Below are 12,879 nucleotides of genomic sequence, written 5' to 3' on the forward strand. Positions count from 1 at the left end.
GCGCTGTGCTTTGCGTTTTCACATCTTTTGTGGCGGCGAAAAAACATTTTTTCTGTGCTATAAACGAGCTTCATGTGATATCCCCCCCCCCCCCCCCCCCCCGAGTTGCTATCCAGAATGAAAACACAACAGTTTCGATCAGTGCAATTATCTGTCTCCTTTTTCCCCAAAATATTTCCTCAATATTTTTCCCCAATCTCCAAATTGAACCCTGGTGTTGGGCTAGCGGCTAGGGTGCCGGCTTAGGTTCCTAGGATCCTGGGTTCGAATCCCAGTCGATCGCTGAATTAACGCCAGGGGGGTTGACTCAGCCTGTCATCCTTCCGAGGTCGGCTAATTGAGTACCAGTTCACTGGTAATTCCCTGTTTGTCGTAAAAGGCGACAAAAAGGGTTGGTGGCAGGAAGGGCATCCGGCCGTAAAACATTGCTTCAAAGAGGGGACCAAAAAACAACAACAACCACGGTCCCCGAAAAAGGCCAACCCCCGCTTTGCGGGGAAAAATGGCCTCTAAAGGTGGTTTTTTTTTTTGTTTGTTTTTTCCCCAATTAAGTGATGGCACGGCATACATTGTTGGCTTTTCATCGACATTCGTGGGTTTTTCTTCAACATTCGTGGTTTTTGCCTCAACATTTGCAGATTTTCGCAATTCGGTAACCAATTCCCTTTTTCCATTGAAACAATGCCCCGCCATTCGCGGTTTCGTAGATCGCTACGAAATATACTACGTTGTATATATGTATATATGTATATGTATATGTGTATATATATGTATATGTGTATATATATATATATATGTGTGGGGACCGACTACGCCATATGTGGGGACTTTAACCTGCTCCGTTACCGGCCTGGGCCGTTTCGTCCCTCCTTAGGCGACCTGGAGGCCCCCTGCCTCCCCATGTCGATGCCGGGCGTGGTGGCGTGCGCCTGTAATCCGGCTACTCGGAGGCTTAGGTTGAGGGATCGCTTGAGGACGGGAGCTCTGCGCTGTGCCGCGCTATGCTGATCGGGCGTCCGCACCAAGTCCGGCATCGACATGGGGAGCCAGGGGGAGCCCTGCGCTCTCCAGGTCGCCTAAGGAGGGACGAAACGGCCCAGGCCGGTAACGGAGCAGGTTAAAGTCCCCACATATGTATGTGTGTGTGTGTGTGTGTGTGTGTGTGTGTGTGTGTGTGTGTGTGTGTGTGTGTGTGTGTGTGTGTGTGTGTGTGTGTGTGTGTGTGTGTGTGTGTGTGTGTGTGTGTGTGTGTGTGTGTGTGTGTGTGTGTGTGTGTGTGTGTGTGTATATATTGTTACGGACGCGGCTAGGATGTTAATTGGCCGAGCGGATGGCTGCCGCACCCAAACAGTTACCCCGACTAACCCGATTCCTGAACGTTGGCCAAAATCGCGCCACAGATATTCAATATGGAAACCTCTAAAGCGACCGAATGTGAAGAGGAAGAAGACGTACAGAGGAATAACAGGATTTATTATTTACACACACTAAAGCAAAAGGAGCAGTCAAGGTTATATACAGGGAAATGGAAAAAAACAGGAGACACAGTGAAATCGTTAGCTTACCTATTAACAGTCTTAATTAACCCAGGGACAAGACGCACAGAACAAACTCACGTACACGAATGGGGAAATTGCAGGTTGGTTTTTGCTGGAGGGAGAAGGTCAAACCACAAGCTGGAAGGCTTGGCAGGGTGCACAGCAAGCCGGTCCTTGTCAGGCTGGGAGCGAGCAGGGCGACGTCGGCACACGTATCTCGCTGCACACGGCCGGGGCTGGTTGTCGCTGCACGCCTCGGGCTCTTTTGGCCCTCCCCTTCTTTCCAAATCGTCTGACGCGTCTTTCTCTCCGATCTCCTGCCTGCGCGATCGTCGCACGTATTTCTCTCTCCTTGCGCGTCTCTCGCGCACTTCTCTCAGAGGCTTCCCCCACGCTTCTCTCGCGCACTTCTCTCAGAGGCTTCCCCCGCGCTTCTCTCGCGCACTTGTGTCAAAGGCTTCCCCCGCGCTTCTGTCGCACTTGTCTCAGGGCTTCCTACTCGCTTCTCTTCCCTCCTCGCGCACGTCTGGCAAACGGCTTCCGCGCGCGCTCTTTATAACGCCGCGGGCAAATCAAGCCGCCGGCCTCTAGAACACGCCCATCGGTGAGCTCGCCTCGGCCCTGATTGGTTGGCACGGCCCTCTGGCTCCACCCTTGATGACGATGGGCGGGCACGCCCAGGATTCGGCAGCTCCTCCCCCTTCTTCTCCGAGCCTATCTCGTGGCTAATGGAGTGTTGGAGCGAACAGTTGGCAATTGCGGCTTTATTAATTGAAAATGAAAGGGGATCTATCTATTTGAATTCGGTGCAATGGAGTGTCAATTAATGGAAGACAAATCCTTAGCCTACTACACAGAATAAGGAAATAACTGTCAACAAGGGGGAAATCTATGATTGGCTAACGTGAGTGCTTATGAAATAACTACGGAACGACCTTTGACCTTTATACACAACTGGAGGCAGGAGGGTCCAGAATAAAACAATAAAAAAAAACACAATCCTCATATCCACAACAATATATATATATATATATATATATATATATATATATATATATATATATATATATATATATATATGTATGTATGTAGTGTGGCCCCGTTACAACGCGATCGTTGAGGTCCATAAAATGTCATCGCGAAAAAAGCGGGGTCGCGCGAAATCGGGGTTCAAGAAAATCAGCGTTCAAACTGACCCAATGTTGACCTAACATCCTAAAACATCCTAAAACAACAAATAAAAACATTCAAGAATATTAGCAATCATCATTTACAGTTTATTTCTTAAAAAAGTGATCGAGTGTTCCTTGCTTGAACGTAGCATGTCGCTGGCTGCGAGCGAAATCTAAAATGCTTCTGAGTTGGAGGATTTTTATGTGGTCCACCTCCTGGTTCTCCAGCCACCGGAGGCTGGCCTCAAGGTGTTCAATGGCTTCAGACACTTTTGGCGGTGGGGGTGGAGGCTTTTCATAATAATCTTCTTGTGGCTCGAGAACCGGTACACTTAATAATAATAATAATTCATTTATTATATCCTCATATCCACAAATATATATATATATATATATATATATATATATATATATATATATATACACATACATACTTTATATATATATTTTATATATATACATACATTACTTGATATATATATATAGCCTCCGCCAGTGCTTTAGTTACGTTACGGACGATCTCTGCGTCCGTCAGGTACTCATAAATGTTTGGCTGTCGTCAGGCGTTTGGCTTTTAGTCCTGCTTCTTCAACTTTGCAAAGCGACGCACGCAACTTTTCTTCTTGAGATTTACAGCCACCAAGCGTTGATTCCGGTGTCCCAAGGTCTCGTGCAACTTGAGTTTGACTTTTAGTCTTGATCGCGTCAAGTGCGTGAAACTTATCTTTCACAGAAAAAGATTTTCTTTTTCTCGCAGTTTGTTCCATTTCCGGAAAGAGCAAAAAAAAAAAAAAAAAAGGTCCAATGACTCATAGCGGTGTATCCAAATTCGTGTTAAATCGGGGCACGTAAAATCGGGGTTCCACTGTGTATGTATGTATGTATGTATGTATGTGTATGTATGTATGTATGTATATATTGTTGCGGATTCGGAGTACAGCACTCCCGTTACCAAGGGGGGTTAGTCCCCTTGTCTTTTAAGCTGTCCGTCTCCGATCCTGGAAACTATAACGCTCCTTTGCAGTCGAGATTGGCCCGGGTGATTGGTCAAGATTGGTTGGTCCCAAATACCTGCGTGCCAATATCTCCGCAAAGCAGGGAGATAATTTCCGCTCGAACCACGGACAGATGGAAATTGCCGAGCGGTTTAGCAATCCGCGACTCGAGCCGTTAGCAAAAAGACTAACCCGATTCTGAGCGGTTCTTAAATCGTGCCACCGGTACTCAATTGAGGAAATCATGAAAGCGATCGGATGGAGAGGAAACCAAAGTAAAGGAAGAACAAAGATGTATTAATCACGTGCAAAAACCCGAAGAGGAAACAAAAGAAGGGCATGTACAAGGGAAGAAGAAGAAGCAGCAGACACAGGGCAATCTTATACACTCTTAATGAACACGCCCAGGACAATACAGACAGACGTACACGAAAGTGGAATAGCAGGAAGGAAGGTCCAAGCAGATGGCAGGGGAGGAAGGTCCGGGCAGATGGTAGGCATTGAGGTCCGGCTCCAGCTTCACGCTCCACTCCGGTCCATGCTTTGGTTCTGCGGCGAAACCCGGCAGGCAGCGCGGTTGGTATTGTCACGGTATTGTTGGTGCGAGCGGACCGACTCTCTCCCGCAACTTCTTCTCACCGACTCTCACTCTCTTCAACCCTCTCCTCTCTCTGCTCGACTCTAAGTAGTCCCACGCGAGGGCTTATATTACGCGCTCGCGTATCAAGCCGCAGGCTTTTAGGACACACCCACTGATAAGCTCGCCTCGGCCCTGGTTGGTCGCGAGGGCTCACCGACTCCACCCTTAACAACAGGGCTACGCCTCGCTCCGATAACTCCTCCCCCTCCTTCTCCAGCTTGACCGCATGGTTAATGGCATTTGGAGCGAGCGCTGCGGCAGCGAAGGCTCGATGCAGCGAACGCTGCTGGCAAAGGCTCGCAATACAATTTGGAGAGGGTAAAGCCGCAAAATGAGTAGGATTGAACAAGGGGCCAAGGCTATTTGATTAATGCAACGCAGAGTCAAACTATTGGAAACAGAGGCTTACCTGAAACACATACTAATGAAATAACTGAAGAAGATTCCTATGGTGCCCTACGTGTTGCAATATGGACTAGCAAGGGTGCGACCTTTGACCTTTGGAAGATGGGGATGTTTACAGGGAATTATTTACAAGGCTTATTATTTTACAAAGTGAAGGTTCGAAAAACCGTAACAATATATATATATATTGTTACGGCTTCTGCGCGACCCTCCTGCCCTTACCAAGGGGAGATTAAGCCCCTTGTTCTTTTTAGGTCGTCCCAACCGAGAGACTTGAATCGCCAATTCCGATCGGACGCGAGACAGGGTTTCGGGACGATGTTCGCACGTAGCTAAGTACTCACGTCGCCGCGTAAGCGGGGATCGAGCCTCGCACAAAACCACGCGTAATTTGGGTACGTCCGAGCGGATGACGTACCACGTGGTCCGTGCAGATCTCTGGTATTGGAACCCGATTCGAGCGCTTTTATTCGTACCACGCTTAGTCAATCGATGGAAGGGACGAGACGGTCGAATAAAAGGAAGAACACAGGTTTGATAATTATTTACACTATTATGTACAAGTCGAAGGGACACAGAGCAGAACGTAACCAGTCTTAACTTATCCCCAAACATGGGCCCGATCACACTCACAGGGGGAAATGAAGGAAGGATGATGTTGACGCGCTGAACGCGCCGACTTGGTCGTCCAGGAACAGCTTCGCCCGGCGTGGCTCTCCCCGGTCACAGCACGTCCCTCAATGAAGGCAAGCAGGCGTTGAGGGGGATCCTTGCAGTGCGTCTCTCAAACAAAGGGCAGAGCAGGCAGGCGGGAACATGTACGCGTCTCTCACCAGGCTTGGCGGTTTCTCACAGCGCGATTGAATAACGGCGCGCTCTCACTCGCGTAACTCGATAGAGGTTCTGCCTCAAGCTCAACCGAGCGTTTAATTTGTAAGAGCGCCTTATAACTTGGTTCATGCGCGTCTTCTCTCTCTCTTTGAACTCTCTCAACTGTTGAACCCTCTTTCTCTTCTCTTTGGTTCAGCGCACCTACCTCAGAACTTGTTCAAGCGCCTCTCCCCTCAAAAGTTGTTCAAGCACCTCTCCCCTCAAAACTGAGGTGGGGGCTTTGCGCAACGGGTTATATTGCCAACCCCCTTAGCTCGCTCGAATGTTCTAACCACACCTTTTGACGCAGTGCTAAGCCACTCCCTTCGAGCCCTGATTGGCGGCTTATGCTTACCGTCGTCGGCTTCTCCTCCGCCTTCCTTCGGTCTTGCCTTGACTTGTCAGGCCTGCCTCGTGTTAATTTGTGCCAAAAGCCAAAGTATCGAGGCAGCAAGCAATGAAAGGACCTAACTCTCATTATTCTACTCAACGCAAAACTAACACAGGAAAAGGACGATGCTTGCATTTACTAAGAAATAACTGAACTATCGCGAGGCGACGTGTTGTAGTGTGACTAAACTATGAGGGGGAAATTAACCTTTATTGCACAAACTCAAAACCGCAAAAATATATATATACATATATACAGTGCATTCAGAAAGTATTCAGACCCCTTCACTTTTTTCACATTTTGTTATGTTGCAGCCACATGCTGAAATCATTTAAATTCAAGTTTTGCAAATTTATTAAAAAGAAAAAACTGAAATATCACCTTGACATAAATATTCATACCCTTTGCGATGTCTTGAAATTTAGCTCAGGTGCCTCCCATTTCTTTTGATCATCTTTGAGATGTTTCCACACCTTGATTGGAGTCCACCTGTGGTTTGACGAAATGCAGTTTGGATTTATGCCAGGAAGAGGAACGACAGACCCGCTTTTTATTGTGAGGCAGTTGCAGGAGAAGTACATGGAGAAGAGGAAGAAGTTGTTTCTTGAGTTTGTTGATCTGGAGAAAGCATTCGATAGGGTTCCACGTGAAGTAGTGACATGGGCATTGAGGAAGTTAGGAGTGGAGGAATGGTTGATCAGAGTCGTGATGGCAATGTACAAAAGAGCGCGCACAGCTAAAGACGAAGGACGGGAACAGTGGTGAGTTTGAGGTGAAGGTGGGAGTGCATCAGGGGTTGGTACAAAGTCCACTACTATTTGCAGCTGTGATGGAGGTGCTGGCTCGGAACGTAAAGGAGGGTTTACCATGGGAGTTGTTGTATGCAGATGATCTGGTGTTGATTGCAGAAAGTATGGATGGACTGAAGGAGAAGATGAGCAAGTGGAAGGAATGTATGGAGACTAAAGGTCTGAAGGTGAATATCGGAAAAACGAAGGTGATGGCATGTGGTAAAGCATGTGGTGAGGTGGAATGAACTGGGAAGTGGCCGTGTGCTGTGTGCAGGAAGGTTTCGGAGTGAATTCCATTCAATGTACAATGTGCGCTGAGTGGGTTCATCAAAAATGTAGTGGTCTGAGAGGGTCATTAACCAGTGTGGCAGCTACATTCAAGTGTAAGGTGTGCACAGAGGGAGCTGCAGATGGAGGAAATGTTGAGTTGGATCTTGGAGACGGCGTGAAGCTGGAAGGTGTGAAAACATTTTGTTACCTCGGAGACATGCTGAATGGAGAAGGTGGATCAGACTCGGCAACGGTTGCTCGAGTGAGATGTGCATGGAAGAAGTTTCGGGAACTGAGTGGCGTGTTGACGAGGAGGGGAGTGTTGTTGAAGCTGAAGGGAAAGGTGTATGCTGCATGTGTGAGAAGTGTTATGATTTATGGGAGCGAGACATGGGTAATGAACGTAGAGCAGCAACGAAGGCTGGAAAGGGTGGAAATGTGAATGGTTCGGTGGATGTGTGGAGAATCGCTGAGAGAGAGGAAGACAAATGATGAATTGCGAAAGATGATGGGAATAGAGCCTGTGATGGATGCTGTGAAGAGAAACAGTTTGAGATGGTTTGGTCATTTGTTGAGGAAGGATGAAAGTGACTGGTTGAGAAGAGTGATGGAAATTAATGTAGAGGGAAGTAGAGGACGGGGAAGACCGCGAAAGACTTGGCTGAAGATGGTGGAAGAAGAAATGCGGGCAAGGGGGTTAACAAGGAGAGATGCAGAAAATATGGCAAAATTGAGAAGATTGTCATGGGGATCGCAAGGCTAACCCCTGCTCTCGCAGCGAAAATGGCCTTAAAATACATGGTGTTGTTGTTGTTGTTTTAATTGCCAAATTGGCCCGGCCCAGCCGAAGCGGCCTCAACCGGCCTCGCCACCTGGCCTAAAACCTTCCCGGGGCCCATCCAGATATTTTTTGTATTATAGGTTTCCTCCAATCTTTCACCATTCAGGAGATTAGCTTGTGCAGACAAACAAACAATATATATATATATTTTTTGTATGCTGTAAATCTTGTAAATATCACCCTCCAATAGTATAAAGATCAAAAGTTGCCCATAGTTAATCCATCGCATACACGTAGCCAATCTTAAATTCCCCTCGTAGTTATGTCCTTAATACATGTTAGTATAAGGCTCTGTGGCCCACTAGTTCGTTACGTTGCATCAATTAAATAAGACAGGTCCCTCCGACGCCCCATGGCATCTTCCAAGTGCCAGGTTTAGCCCCTTTGCTGCATTTCATCTCCCGTCCACTTTGCTACATTTTGACTCCTTTAGCCACTTTGCTGCATTTCATCTGCCGTCCACTTTGCTGCATTTGACTCCATTATGCACGAGGTAACCTTGGAGAAGAAAGGCGTGTCCCCACCTCGTCATAGAGGGGAGGAGTGAGTCAGCCCCACTCAACCAACCAAGAACAAGGGGTTGGACTTGGAGAGGGTGTGGAGAGAAACATCGAGTAGGTTCGCGAAGGTTCAAGGGCGTGGCATATATAACCCGCACGACGACGCCCCAACAAGAGACGCGCAAGGAGAGAGAAATACGTGCGACGATCGCGCAGGCAGAAGATCGGAGAGAGAGACACGCAAGGACTAAGGAGAGAGAAATACGTGCGACGATCGCGCAGGCAGGAGATCGGAGAGAAAGACGCGATCAACATGCCACGATTGTCAAGGGATCAACGGCAGCGTGCCCTGGGCATGCTGCAAGGCGGACTGAGCTACCGTGAGGTGGCACGTCGCCTTGGCTGTTCACACCAGACGATATCGGCCCTGGTGGACAGAGACACCCTCCACAACTCTGCAGATGACAGACCTCGATCAGGGAGGCCAAGAGTCACCACTGCAAGGCAGGACAGGCAGATGGTCCGAAGTCACCTGCGAGATCGATTCCGTCCAGCATCCCGCACTGCGGCAGAAACTCCGGGGCGTGCAAACCCACGGATCTCCAATGATACTGCACGAAGACGACTGCATGACTATGGTCTGACTGCCAGAAGACCATACAGAGGCACCGTGATGACGGCTGCCCATCGCCGCAACCGACAGAGATGGTGCCAGCAGCATCAGCGGTGGACCTTGGCGCAGTGGAATGAGGTCGCTTTCAGCGATGAGTCAAGGTTCAGTGTGGACAGTCCTGATGGGCGTGAGCGTGTCTGGAAAAGAACTGGCGAGCGATATGCCGATTGTTGCGTGCGTCAAGCCAACAGGTGGGGTGGCCCAAGTGTGATGGTGTGGGCCGCCATATTAAGAGGTACAGGACGCCACTGGTGGTTGTGGATGGGAATCTTAACGCCCAGCGGTATGTGGATAACATCCTGCGACCTCATCTGCTGCCATTCCTGCTAGACCACCCAGAACTGAGAACCTTTCAGCATGACAACGCTCGTCCCCATGCTGCTAGCTTTACCACTGCATTTCTCCAAGGCGAGAACATCAACACCATGCAGTGGCCTGTGCTCTCCCCTGACCTGAATCCCATAGAGCACCTGTGGGATGAGCTTGGGAGACGCGTAGTTGGCAGGGCCAGGACACGGGCAGAGCTGCTTCAGACATTGAGCAGCAGCCATTGAGGGGGACAGAATCCAGCAGCAATCCATCCAAAGACTGGTAGGCAGTATACGCCTACGATGCACTGCCTGTATCCAAAACAATGGTGGCCACACACGCTATTGAAAGGGGACTGACATTGCACCCTGTGCTGTTCTGTACTGTAGAACAAACTGATGAGATGGTGTATCTTGGTCAAAAACTTGACATGTCATCAATAAAATGCCAATGTTTCAATTAGCAATTGTTGGTTTGTTTTATTTTGAACCGTTACAATTTTATTACATTTCAAACAAGTGGTAAGTTTCTTTTGCGTTTTCGGTCTTTTTGAAGATGGTCAAAATGGTCAAATTTTTCGGTCAAAATGCCCATTTTGCACTGGCCTTTTTAAAGCCAATATCAAGACATCACGTGCAGCTCATTAAAATCATCCCGTACCCCTTAGCTAATCACTGACAGTCAAAATGGCTGTTCAACAGCTGTGCTATGAAGTGACCATTGAAGGTTCAAGTGACCATCCGTGACCGTTTTGTCTGACAGTGAGGACACTATTGTCCACAAATAAGTTCACACATTTACTACACGCAGTGTTATTGTTGATATTTAAAGGTTTCAAAGGTGGTAAGTTTCTTTTGCGTTTCAGTGTTATATTGTTACGGACGCGGCTAGGATGTTAATTGGCCGAGCGGATGGCCGCCGCACCCGAACAGTTACCCCGACTAACCCGATTCCTGAACGTTGGCCAAAATCGCGCCACAGGTATTCAATAGGGAAAAGCCAAAGGCGACACGGATGTGAAGAAGAAGAAGAAGACAAAAAGGTTTGAAATGCGACTAAATTAATTCCTACTATTTACACGCTCAAAGTAACCAAGGAGAAGGAAGGATAATAAAATAATTTACAGAAGAGGCAAGGCAACACAGCGAAACTTAGCTTAACTATACAGGCTTAATTATTACCCAGGGACAGAACAAACAAAGACAGACTCACGTGGGGAATGATGATAGGAATGGCAGGAGGTGGATGGCTGGAGGGAGAGGAAGGTCCACTGGAACTGGGTCACGGTCGGGCCGGGAGCGGCAGCTCCGTTCCTCCGCGGCCACGGTCGGCACCGCCGTCAACGCCCAAGCTGCGATCGTGCGAGCTGCCGCGGGACGAGCTCCGCCGGTCGAGTTAAAGCTGCCTGGTGGAGCCAACGCTGCTTGGTGGAGTTTGAAGCTGCTGGTACTGCTCGTGGTACTCCTCTTGCTTGCTCTCAGGACTCTCTCTCAATGCTTGCTCTCAGAACTCCTTCTCTCAATGCTTGCTTGTGTACTGCCAACTCTCTGACGCACCTATCTTTGCACGTCTCTCGCTTGGTCCAACCACAACTCGGCTCTTGCGCGCGCGCTTTTATAGCGCCTCAGGCGATCAAGCCGCCGGCCTTCAGGACACGCCCCTCGGTGAGCTCGCTTCGGACCTGATTGGTGGGCACAGACCCTCTGACTCCACCCTTGATGACGATGGGCGGGCACGCCCTTCTTCCCCGAGCTGAGCACATGCTTAATGACGGCAATTGACGAAAAGGGAATGTGAATGGAATCTACTCTTATTTCACCTGGTGCAATGGAGTGTCATCTTAATGGAAGACAAGGCCTTACCCTAATACACATCATAAGGAAATAAACTACTGAACAGGGATATTATAGTGTCCTTCATGTATGCTTTATGGAACTAACTACGGGAACGCCCTTTGACCTTTATACAACACTGGAGTAAGGAGGGTGATATTTTACAACAATTTACACTACAACAACAAAAAAAAAAACCATTCTCATATCCACAACAATATATATATATATATACATACAGTGGAACCTTGACTTACGAGTGCCCCAACTTACGAGTTTTTCGAGATACGAGCCGTCGCTCGGGCGGTTTATTGCTTTGAGATGCGAGCCGAGATCCGAGTTACGAGCTTTCGCCACCCGGTCACGTGGTTATCTTGCCGTGCAAGTACAGTATCTCTGTCGTATAGCGCTGCATTTTTGTTTTCGCATTTTGGTTATTTCGAGTTTACGCCGCCAGGTGGGTTCTGGTCACGTGGTTATCTTGCCGTGCAAGTACAGTACGTATCTCTGTCGTATAGCGCTGCATTTTTGTTTTCGCATTTTGGTTATTTCGGAAAATTTCTTAGTTTTAACCATGGGGCCTAAGAAAGTGAGTGGCAAGTGCAGTGCTGAGAAGAAGAAGAGGATGATGTGCTTGGATATAAAACACGCAATCGTCGAAAAACATGAGCGAGGTGTCGAGGAGGACGTATATAACGGCAGAGGAGAAGAGCATGCCAGGCCACAACTTGTGGATATAAAACACGCAATCGTCGTGTTTTATATAAAACTTGTGCTTGGATATAAAACACGCAATCGTCGAAAAACATGAGCGAGGTGCCGAGGAGGACGTATATAACGGCAGAGGAGAAGAGCATGCCAGGCCACAACTTGTTCAGAATGCCGGCGATAGCTCGCCTTCTCTTTGTGGAAAACACGGTACTGAGAAGAAGAAGAGGATGATGTGCTTGGATATAAAACACGCAATCGTCGAAAAACATGAGCGAGGTGCCGAGGAGGACGTATATAACGGCAGAGGAGAAGAGCATGCCAGGCCACAACTTGTTCAGAGTGCCGGCGATAGCTCGCCTTCTCTTTGTGGAAAACACGGTGAGATCCTTAACATCCAACAACTAATGGGACGCAAACGGGGCGCCCAGTTTAGCGGTACACACATTGATGAATCACCCTGCCTGTGATTCACCCATGACAGGTTATAGCTGGGTCGGGATTCAAACCCAGGCTGGACAGTTTAGACTTTAGAGTCAAGTGTGCGTACCTCCAGTCCAGGCCATCCTGCCAACTTGTATGCTGCATACAGGTGAAATATAAAGCGCGAGATATTTTTATATATACTGTATATTTTAAAAAAAATTGGTGTGGTTTTTGGCGGGCTGGAACAGATTAATAGCATTTCAATGCATTTCAATGGGGAAATTTGATTTGAGATACGAGCAATTTGAGTTACGAGCTCAGTCACGGAACGAATTAAACTCGTAAGTCAAGGTTCCACTGTATATATATATATATATATATATATATATATATATATATATATATATATATATATATATATATATATATATATATATATATATATATATATATATATATATATTGTTACAGACCCGGTTGTGGATGTTGGTTTACCGAGCGGTTTGGTATGACCGCGT

The 12,879-nt window shown here is 47.8% G+C and overlaps 1 protein-coding gene across 2 annotated transcripts in view; it reads left to right on the forward strand.

The window, feature by feature from the left end:
- KNTC1 (kinetochore associated 1) overlaps nt 1-12,879 on the forward strand; it is a 390,864-nt gene that overhangs the window by 18,634 nt on the left and 359,351 nt on the right. The gene's annotated exons all lie outside the window — the stretch shown is intronic.

Source organism: Myxine glutinosa, chromosome 12 (assembly GCF_964187855.1).
Source record: "Myxine glutinosa chromosome 12, kmMyxGlut1.1, whole genome shotgun sequence".
NCBI classification, from domain to species: domain Eukaryota; kingdom Metazoa; phylum Chordata; class Myxini; order Myxiniformes; family Myxinidae; genus Myxine; species Myxine glutinosa.